Source organism: Lissotriton helveticus, chromosome 4_1 (genome assembly GCF_964261635.1).
Source record: "Lissotriton helveticus chromosome 4_1, aLisHel1.1, whole genome shotgun sequence".
NCBI classification, from domain to species: Eukaryota; Metazoa; Chordata; class Amphibia; order Caudata; family Salamandridae; genus Lissotriton; species Lissotriton helveticus.
The window spans coordinates 134,517,351-134,527,040 of record NC_136063.1 but is presented as its reverse complement, the minus strand read 5'-3'; positions in this window follow the sequence as shown (position 1 = coordinate 134,527,040).

Genomic DNA, 9,690 nt, shown 5'->3' with positions numbered 1-9,690 from the left:
AGCTTCCACCCCCCTACCCCCCCCCCGCGCCTTGAGACCCTAACGGGTAAGTAGTGCGCTTTATAAATTCCCTGATTGATTGATTGATTGATTGATCTATATCAACGCTAATGGCAGCTGACGTCATCCACGGAAATCACACCTGCAGTGTGGAATTGCTTATGGCGGGACATTCCTAAGGTCTATCGTAGCATCCCATAGAGGGAAAATGCATACAAAATTATGACACAATGGTATTACCCACCCACTCGACTGCACAAAATGTTCCCTGCCACAACCCCTTTGTGCTGGAGGTGCTCGAATGCGTTTAGAGACTTCATTCACATTTGGTGGGATTGCCCGCTCCTGACCCTGCTCTGGAAGGAAGTCCTTAGTCCTATTAAGGAGGTATTGGGCTTCCCCCTGCCCGAGTCCACAAACATGATCCTCTTGGGCCTGAAGCCTGACCGCCTAAAGGCACTTACCCGCAGCGATTAGATTATAGCCCTTCACATGCTTGGGGCGGCTAAAAAACTCATAGCATTATATTGGAAAAAAGCGGAGGCTCCCCCAATTGCCGCTTGGTTCGTGCGCTTATGGCATGTAATAACCATGGAACTTTTTACAGCTCGACTGCAAGCATGCGACACCCGCTTCACCGCTGTCTGGCAACCCCTAGTTAAATACCTCTGTAAAATAGAACATGCATGCTATCTACCCTCCAAACTTAGAGCTTTACGACTCTTTGAAGATGCCAGATCCTAACAGGCTACTCATGTAATGTAATCAGATCAACTTTGCGCGCAGTCCCACCGACAAGGATTAGGGCCTCCAATCTCAACAACATGCGCTGCTGCACCTCTCCCCCGTCCATCCGCACGGCCTCTTTAGCTGCCGTCTACTTCTCTTTCCTACTGACTCTTCTCTTTTCGACACTTTTCTGTTCACTCACCTCTAATTATTTTATATGGGCCTCTTGCCCGTGTTCTCAATGTTGTTGTTTTTTTAAAAAAGGTCCTGAGATTTCCCACAATGGACTGATATTGCTCTATATAATATGTCACGCGGCCGGCCCAACAAGAGTTGTAGGCAACATGCTGTGTTCAAGCTGCTCCACTAATGCCTCTCCATATATTTGGAGACCTTCTTATAATACGGTGCCGGCCCTAAATGGGTTGTTGGCCTGACGCTGTGTAAGTCTGGACCTATGCTCTACTCCTTATCTAGAAAATAAAAAACAGATTTCAAATAAAAAAAAGGTTTAAGATAGTTCAGTCTTTAAAAACTATGGATGCGTCACTTTACTTTTAGCACAAAGTACCTGGGATGTGTCAAAATCAAGGATGAAAACCGGCGCAGGGAAGGTGAGGCGCTGGAAAACAAAGTTATGCGTCGGTTCCTTACGCCCAGGGGAAGTGATTCTTTGGTTCCTTACTGCAGTGTAGGGGAGATAATATGTTGGTTCCTTACTGACAGGGAGAAGTGATGCGTTGGTTCCTTACTGTGATTGGAGGTGATGTGTCGATTTTCGGTTACGTGGCCTCGGTTCCTTACTGCTGGGTAACATTGATAAAGAACTTGTCGCAGCGATGCGTGGAAAATCCAGATGCGCTGGGGTCGGTACGGCTGAGGCGAAACCAGCCCTGTGTCGAATTTTCCCCGCCGCGAGCTGGTGATAAGTACAATCTTCAGGGCCTGAGTTGGAGCGGGTGTCTCTGACATCGAAGAGAAGGTGCTCGGGACTCACGACAGGCGCTACATCGATTCTAAGTCTGCATCGATGCGTTGGTTCTTCAAGCGCACGGCAGGCTTGTGGCGAGAAAACAGGAGCTGAAGATTGGTGCATGGATTTTCTTCTTTTCTTGCAGCAGAAGCCACCTCCAAGGGCCCAGAATTGGAATTGGCACTACTTGGCAGCTCAGAACTCCCAGCAGAGTAGTTCAGGGGCTGCAGTGTAGTCTTTGATGGCCCTTAGACTTTTTAACAGGAGGCAAGCACACACAAGCCCTTGGAAAACCTTGGCAAACAGGATACTGAAACAAAGTCCAGTCATTTCACTCTCTAAGACAGAAGCAGCAAGCAGTAGGCCAGCACAACACATTAACAAGCAGAGTGACAGTTTTCCTCCTACAGGTTCTCCGGCTCTTCTTCTTGGCAGAATCTCCTCTTAACCCGAAAGTGTTCTCAAAGTCTGGGGTTACAGGTACAATATCAAAAGGATAATCTTCGTAGTGTACAGATCCTGCCTTTCCGGCACGTGGCTCCAGGCACACCACAAGGGGTGAAGACAGTATTTTGAGAGGACAGGCACAGCCCCTATTCAGGTGTCAGTGACAACTCCTCCTACCACTCTAGCTCAGGAAGGATTATCCGCCTGGTGATGGGCCATCAGGATATGCAGTGCAAACCTCAGCTTCCTTTGTGTGACTGTCTAGAGTGAATGCACAAACAGCCCACCTGTCAGTCTAAACCAGACCTGGATTCCAAAGGCAGGCAGACGCACGGGATGGTAAAGATAGAAAATTCCCACTTTCTAAAAGTAGCATTTTCAAACACACAATTTAAAACCACCTCCACGGAAAGATGTTGTTTTAAATTCAGAGTTCAGGGAACCCTAACTCCAAATGTTATCTCCTCCTAATTGAAAGTTACACTTGTAAGATGTTGTAAGGCAACTCCAATAATAACCTATGTAAGAGTTAGTCCTTTCAATAGTGAACAACGAAATTGGCAGTATTTCACTATCAGGACATGTAAAACACACCAGTACATGCCCTACCTTCACATACACTGCACCTTGCCCATGGGGCTACCTTGGGTATACATTAGGGGTGCCTTACATGGAGAAAAAGTAAGGTTTGGGCCTGGTCCACATGTGTGAGTAAGTGCCTCTTTTGACATGATTAGTCCCCCATTTTTTACCTTAAAAATGATGTGGTTTTGATTGAAAGTCCACAGGTTCCCTGCCAACCAGGTCCCTTAGGCCAGAGCTCCTTCCCTAAAACTGTACAACAATCGGCAACTTCAGAGCCCGTTGAAAGTCCCTAGTAAATGGTACCCTGGTACCTAGGGCATTGGGACTAAACAGGGCCCTCTACGGACCCCTCACCAAGGCCATGAAAACTGCCACTGCAGCATGCAGAGACAAACAACACAGTTGACATGGCCTGTGTGTCCTGCCAAGCAGCACTGCCTAATGTATAGGTAAGTAACCCTTCTAGCAGGCTTTACAAACCCTAAGGCAGGGTGCACTGTATCTCAGGCGTGGGCATATCTCCATGAGTAGATATGCACCTACAATATCGAAATCATAGAGAGTACATGGGGTGGAAACTCAAGAACTCGAGTTCCCCAGCACCCTGATGGCTTCCCCGAATCTAAGAGTGTTTGGTACTACACTGATGCCAGTGTTGAATTTATTAAAACATGTACTCAGAGGGCACCTCAGAGGAGCCCCCTGAAAACCTGCCAACCCTGGTGTGGTCTCTAATTGGCTTTAACAGCCTGCCACCACCAGACATGTTTCTGGACCCCTGAGTCCAAAAACAAAGCCCACCCTGGGTAGAGGTGTCAAACCTTCCCACCCCCCCCAGGATGAGCACAGTGCTCAAGAGGGAAGCTTCCAAGGTGTTGTTGCCACCTGTGTAATGCAACCCCAGCCTCTGCTGCTAGCAGCAGATGGCAGCCACTGGTTCAAACACCCCACTTTTGGCAGGAAAACTTGGTGGGGAAAAAGAGGCACAAAGCACATTTTTCAGTGCAAAACCATCTTGAAGATGGTGGGACCTATCCAATCAGGGCTAGGGCTATGCCCCCACCCACAGGAGGATGGCATAATAGAGGCTGTAGACACCCAAGGCAAGCAACCCATTGGTCCCTACCTATTACTCCCCTATAACGCCCCTAAATCTAGTATTTAAGTGGCACCCCCAGATCCTGAAGTCCGATTCCTGATGACCTATGAAGCCCGGACACCGAAGAGCCGCAAGAAAGAAGAAGGAACAGCGACTGACTGCGCCAGCCCTGTCGGCCTGTCTGCCACCTTTCACCCTTGCTACAACAAGTCAACTCGTCCTGCAGGCCCAGCAACCTCAAAAACCCTGGGAGGACTGCCTATCTTGAACAAAGTTTCTAGATCTCCCATGGACAGCGGACTTGTCCAGAAGAAACCAACTTTAAAGAAAAATAACTTTGTCCTGAGGAACTGCAAAACCACCCCCTGACCCACTTCTGCACCCGAGGCTCACAGCCTGAGTCCAAGTGGCCCACTTGTCCTACGAGTGTTCCCCAGCAATTGTCACCCAAAGTTCACCGCGGGCTGAGCTCTGCTGGACTCTACCCCGATGCCTGCAGCCTTAATCCGAAGACTCCCCCTGACCTCGACCTGCTCGGTAAGCTGTTCCCGGCACCAAAGTATACCCCATGACAAGAAGCCCTTGGGCCATGGGGCAGCTTGACAAATGGTGTCCCTTCTTTCCCTAGCATCAGAACTTATCTGGGCAGCTGTGGGTTTTCTTCATCCAGCCTCCTGGCCTGAGTCTGCAGCCTTTTTCCAAATCCGATCTCCCCCACCGATTTACATTGGGTGCTGGATGCTGTGTTGGCACTCTGCACCTGGCCACCCCAGTGCCGCTAAGGGTGTAAGTTTGGTGCTACCTTGTGGCCTTTCTTGTGCTTATCATAGGAGATCGACCCATGACACTACTTTACTCACCTGTGAGCAGCGCTTTGTGGATCGCCCTCAGTCTCCATTGGTTAACAATTAGTGCCAGACCCCGAGTTTGACCTCTTCACCCGGCCTCCCCTGTGCCACTGATGGTGTAGTCTTGGTACCAAATTGAACCTTACCTGGTGTTGACCTCAAACCACGAAAACTGGATTTGTAAGTCGTATACTTACCTTCAAAATAACATTCTTGTTTTCCTCCCATAGGTTAACATTGCTGAACAAAAACATTTTTGAAAGTGAAAAGTACTTTTCTTAAAAAACGTACTCACCTTTTACCATACATCTTGGTCTTAAAATAATTTTTCTAAAATTGGTGTGGATCGCCTTTTTGAGTTGTGTGTGATTTATTAGTCACTGTGTGTATAACAAATGTCTTGCACTCCTCTGTGCTAGGCCTAAGGCTGCTCGACCACCTTACCACAAAATGAGCACTTTGGGTTTACATTGACCCTGTACACTTCTGTGGGAATCTCTGAACTCTTTACATGATATACCTAGTTATTGTTATATCACGTAAAGAGCCAGCTTCCTACAACTGGGCAGTTAAAACTGCAATCACAGACATGCAGTGGTAAGTAAAAATTAATACTTGTATAGCGCACTACTCACCCGCAAGGGTCTCAAGGCGCTTGTACGACTACCGCTGTGGAACCCATCCTGGCTTTCCCTGTGAGGTGTCCACTCTTGGGTGGAGGCCAGGCATCCTTAGCGTTGTGGGGTCGTTGTGGAGATTAAGCCTGAGACATGGTTGCTGGGCTACTCGTGGGTGGCAATCGGTGCTGCATGCCCACTATTATCATTTGATGTATGGGCCCTTGGCACACACAGTGAACTTTACTAGGGACTGACCAGTAAATTAAACAAGGCAATCATGAATAACCAATTATAATATAATTTAGACAGCAAGCATATGCACTTTCACACTGGTTGGCAGTGGTAAAGTGCCCAGAGTCCTAAAGCCAACAAAAACAGGTCAGAATAAATAGAAGAAAGAAGGCAAAACGTTTGGGGATAACCCTGTCTAAAGGGCCATGTCAAACAGTTAGCAATGAGATTTTGTATGGTTTGAAAGACGGTCTCTTAGATCCATTATTTTAGCATGTTAAAAAAACCTTGATTTCATTAAGATTCAGATAAACCATCAGTTGACGTTGAATTCTTACTGTTTATTTAAATGATTTTTTTCCAGAATTCTGAAGCCCATGAATTCCATCCGTGTTCCCATACTGACTTAAAAGAGGTGACACCTGTATATGCCAACTCTGAAGACAATGTGGACTTGGCTAAGGTAACAACTTTATCTGGCAATTCCGAACACAAGACACTGCCTTTAAGGTCTTGTGGTGATGGGTGAGACATCACTTGTACGTGTTAACTCAGTGAGCCTAAGTTTATTGTATTGTATTAAAATTAATTTTGTTTGATTCAGAAATGAGGTAGGCAGTGAGGTCAGTGGATAAGGATTCTCCTCCAAACATGGACGACATTCACAACGACATTCACTAATTGTCAAAGGTAGAAGATGTGATATCACTCACCCTTTGTTTCCACCTTCCTCATATAACGTATGCCCAGATGCAGAGACAAACTTTAAACACTGGAGGGGTCTTGTCCGTACGGGACCAGGTAGGACAATCTAGTTAAACAAACAAGCAAAAACCTGGTCTCGAATTTGTCTCAAGCTGCTCTTTATTTTAAGCAGACTGAGTGCCTCGATTAATTAATTCTGGGGCACTTATGTCATTACTCATATGAATACTTCCTTATTTCTTTAGGAGATTTACATAATTTAAACATGTCAAATTTCGAAACACCAAAACACAATTTTTTTTTTAAAAAAAGCAAAATTAAATTATAAACAATGAGTTATAAGCAACTGATACATCAACATTTAACAAATTATAAATCATTGGCAAGTTCACATTGGTACACCAGAATTTTTAAATAATAAACACTCCTATCCGAGGTTTGCTCTCAACATTAAGGACCGTTCTCACGACAGGCTTGTTGTTATTCTAACTCTACTGTGTCAAATAAAAATAGACACTGCTAAGTTGCATGCCTTTGATGTATCAGTTGCTTATAACTAATAGTTTATAATTTAATTTTGCTTTTTTTAAAAATTGTGTTTTGGTGTCTGCATACAATTTAGTGCACTACCCCGATTTCCCGCCCGTGTCTGAACTGAGGCAAGTGAAAGTTCCAAGCAAACAAGTCTATTTTCAATAGAATCCAATCTATCGTATATTGGGTGACATAACTTCTTAAAGGTGCATTCCAGTCTTTTCCATAAAGATGGGCCCAGATCAAACAATGGTTCACCCCCCTCCCCCCACATACTATTTGATTTGCCCCTTCATTAACTGATGGTAATTGGGTGAAACCAGGTGAAGTCCTTGGGGTGGAAACCTCATTGGGCACATGCGTTTTGCCAGTTTTTGCTTTTTTTCCTACTGCTTGCTCTTGTGCCCCCGTACGTTTCCTTTTCGACGTCAAACCTAATGATTGCATTATTGCATTACTGTTCCCGTTTTGGCGTTACTGGCTGACCGAGTCTTAATGTTAGGTGAAAGCATACTCCTAGGGTCAGTATTGAAATCACTCATGTCCTTTGAGGTAATAGAGCTTGTATCCAGAGGCCTGGCTAGCTGTAATGTCTGGCTTCTCTCATCCCCCCCCCCAAGGAGGATGAAATATCCTGAGACTCAGAATGCTGGGGAACTGGTGACCTAGCCTTTGCCAAACTCCCCATTGAAGATCTCTTGTCAAAGGGAATATCGAGAGATCGTCTTTTCTCTGTAAGTTCTATATCTTTGGCTGATGATACTCTAACGAGAAAATTGTCCAAGGTGCCCATTAACGATCCTCCAGTTGATTTCCTGCCATTCCCCCCTGTAGTCGGTGAGGTTGCCATGATCTTAACACCATCGCTGCTGGTCTCATTCCTCTCCTGTGCTGGGCCATAATAAAAATGTGTGTGGTCATGACGAGCTCAGCTCGTCATGAGCACAGGAGCACTGTACTGCATGACGAGCTGAGCTCGTCATGAGCACCGAAGGGGTTAACAAGAAGCGAAACTACCTCCTAATCTCAAATGACAGTAGAGACCCCAAGCACCTATGACCATCAGGACAAGGGATCAAGGGTACAATCGCTCACTAACCTTGTTCGCAGTTGTTAGAGGGGTGGCCCGTCCCCGTCCTCGACCGCGCTTGAACGGGCTTAAACGGGCCCGCCCTTGGCCCGGGCTTCGCCCAGCGTGACCCGCGCACCATCCCGCGACATCGGGGCTGTCCTCAGTTTTAAAGCGCCTCCGGGCACGGAAATGGCGGTGGCGGCTTTCGCCGCAAAGGAGCCTAGAAGTTGTAGTCCCCCTCCGCACTGCGGCCGCAAGATGAAAGGCTGCGGCGGCGGGAGGGAGACCAGGACGACCAGGGGCAAGGCAGGGAACAGGTAGGTACTCAGTAATGCCCCCTCAAGTGTCCAGATAGCGCCCCTGATCTTGTTTCTCTTGCCACAAATCTGCTCCTGAGTTTCTGATGTGAGGTCAGCTACATCTGGTACCTTGTAATATAATTCATGTATGAGAAGCTTTTGTTTTGGGTCCTATCATAGTCAGCGGTTACTGGACAGTATCCCCTGAGGCCCAAGTCTGTTATGTCTATCCCCAGCAGCTGGCTTCCTAAAAGGGGTTCAAGCGCACAATTATTTTAATAATGTATGGGTGGCACCCACTGTGCCAAGAATTTGTCTGAATCCAAACCACTGCTGTACTCTATGGGATACCATACGCCTCCATTGTATCACAAGAACTCTTTAGTATGTACTTGGAATCACTAGAAGTACTACTGGGCAACAATGACACAAGTTTAACATTGATGGGGTGACTCACAGCAATTCAGCAATCCAACACACTACATAAAACTGAGATCTGATCCCACCGTGAGAATACGGAAAGAGATTTTATCACTCACGATGGTAGGCCTGGAGGGTCTTTGGCTAAGTACCAAAGAATTTGACTATGAATAAAAAGGACTTTGTGATACCAGCGTTTTATACGCTGCCCAAAATTCATAAAGACAGCATTTCCCCCCTGGGAGACCCATTGTGGCAGGTTGCCAGTCAATACTTCAACCGCTGGCAGAATATGTTGATTATTTTTTGAAACCTTTTGTTCCTTTGACCAGAGCATATACACAAGACAGCAGAGATGTTATCACTAAACTGGAAGGCCAACCTTTTGATCCAACCAATGACATTTTGGTGACCATGGATATCAATAGTTTGTACACCAATATTCCTCAAGAAGATGCACTCTCTATAATCAGTGACATTTTGGAAACACGCATTCGACCTCATCAGGTTCCCACTGACTTTATAGTTCAATGTGCCAGAATTGCTCTGAAAGAGAATTATTTCATCTTTGGGTCTGATTTTTATGGCCAACTTAAAGGTGTGGCAATGGGCGCGATTTTCGCGCCTGATATAGCAAACCTCTATGTGGCAACTTTTGAGGACAGGGTAATATTCAACAATAATCCCTATGATGATAATCTACGTTATTACTTGCGTTACATCGATGACGTTTGTTTAGTTTGGACAGGCACAGAGACGAGATTGCAAGAGTTTCATGAGTGGCTAAACATGCAGGACACTAATTTACAATTCACACTGGAGAGCAACAGATCCTCGATCAATTTCCTTGATCTATCCATTTACAGCGATAATAACATCTTGGCGGTGAAGCTTTATACGAAACCAACAGCGAGGAATACTCTCTTAAAATATGATAGTCATCACCCACGCAACCTACGCAATAATCTTCCTTTTGAGCAGTTTTTGCGCCTGTGGCGCAACTGCACCAAGTAGACTAATTATTTTCGCGAGGCTAAGGTGCTACAACTTAAATTGGTGATGCGGTCCTACCCTCGTAGACTAGTGAAACGGGCAATGAAACGTGCTTGGTATTATGACCGGGAGGCC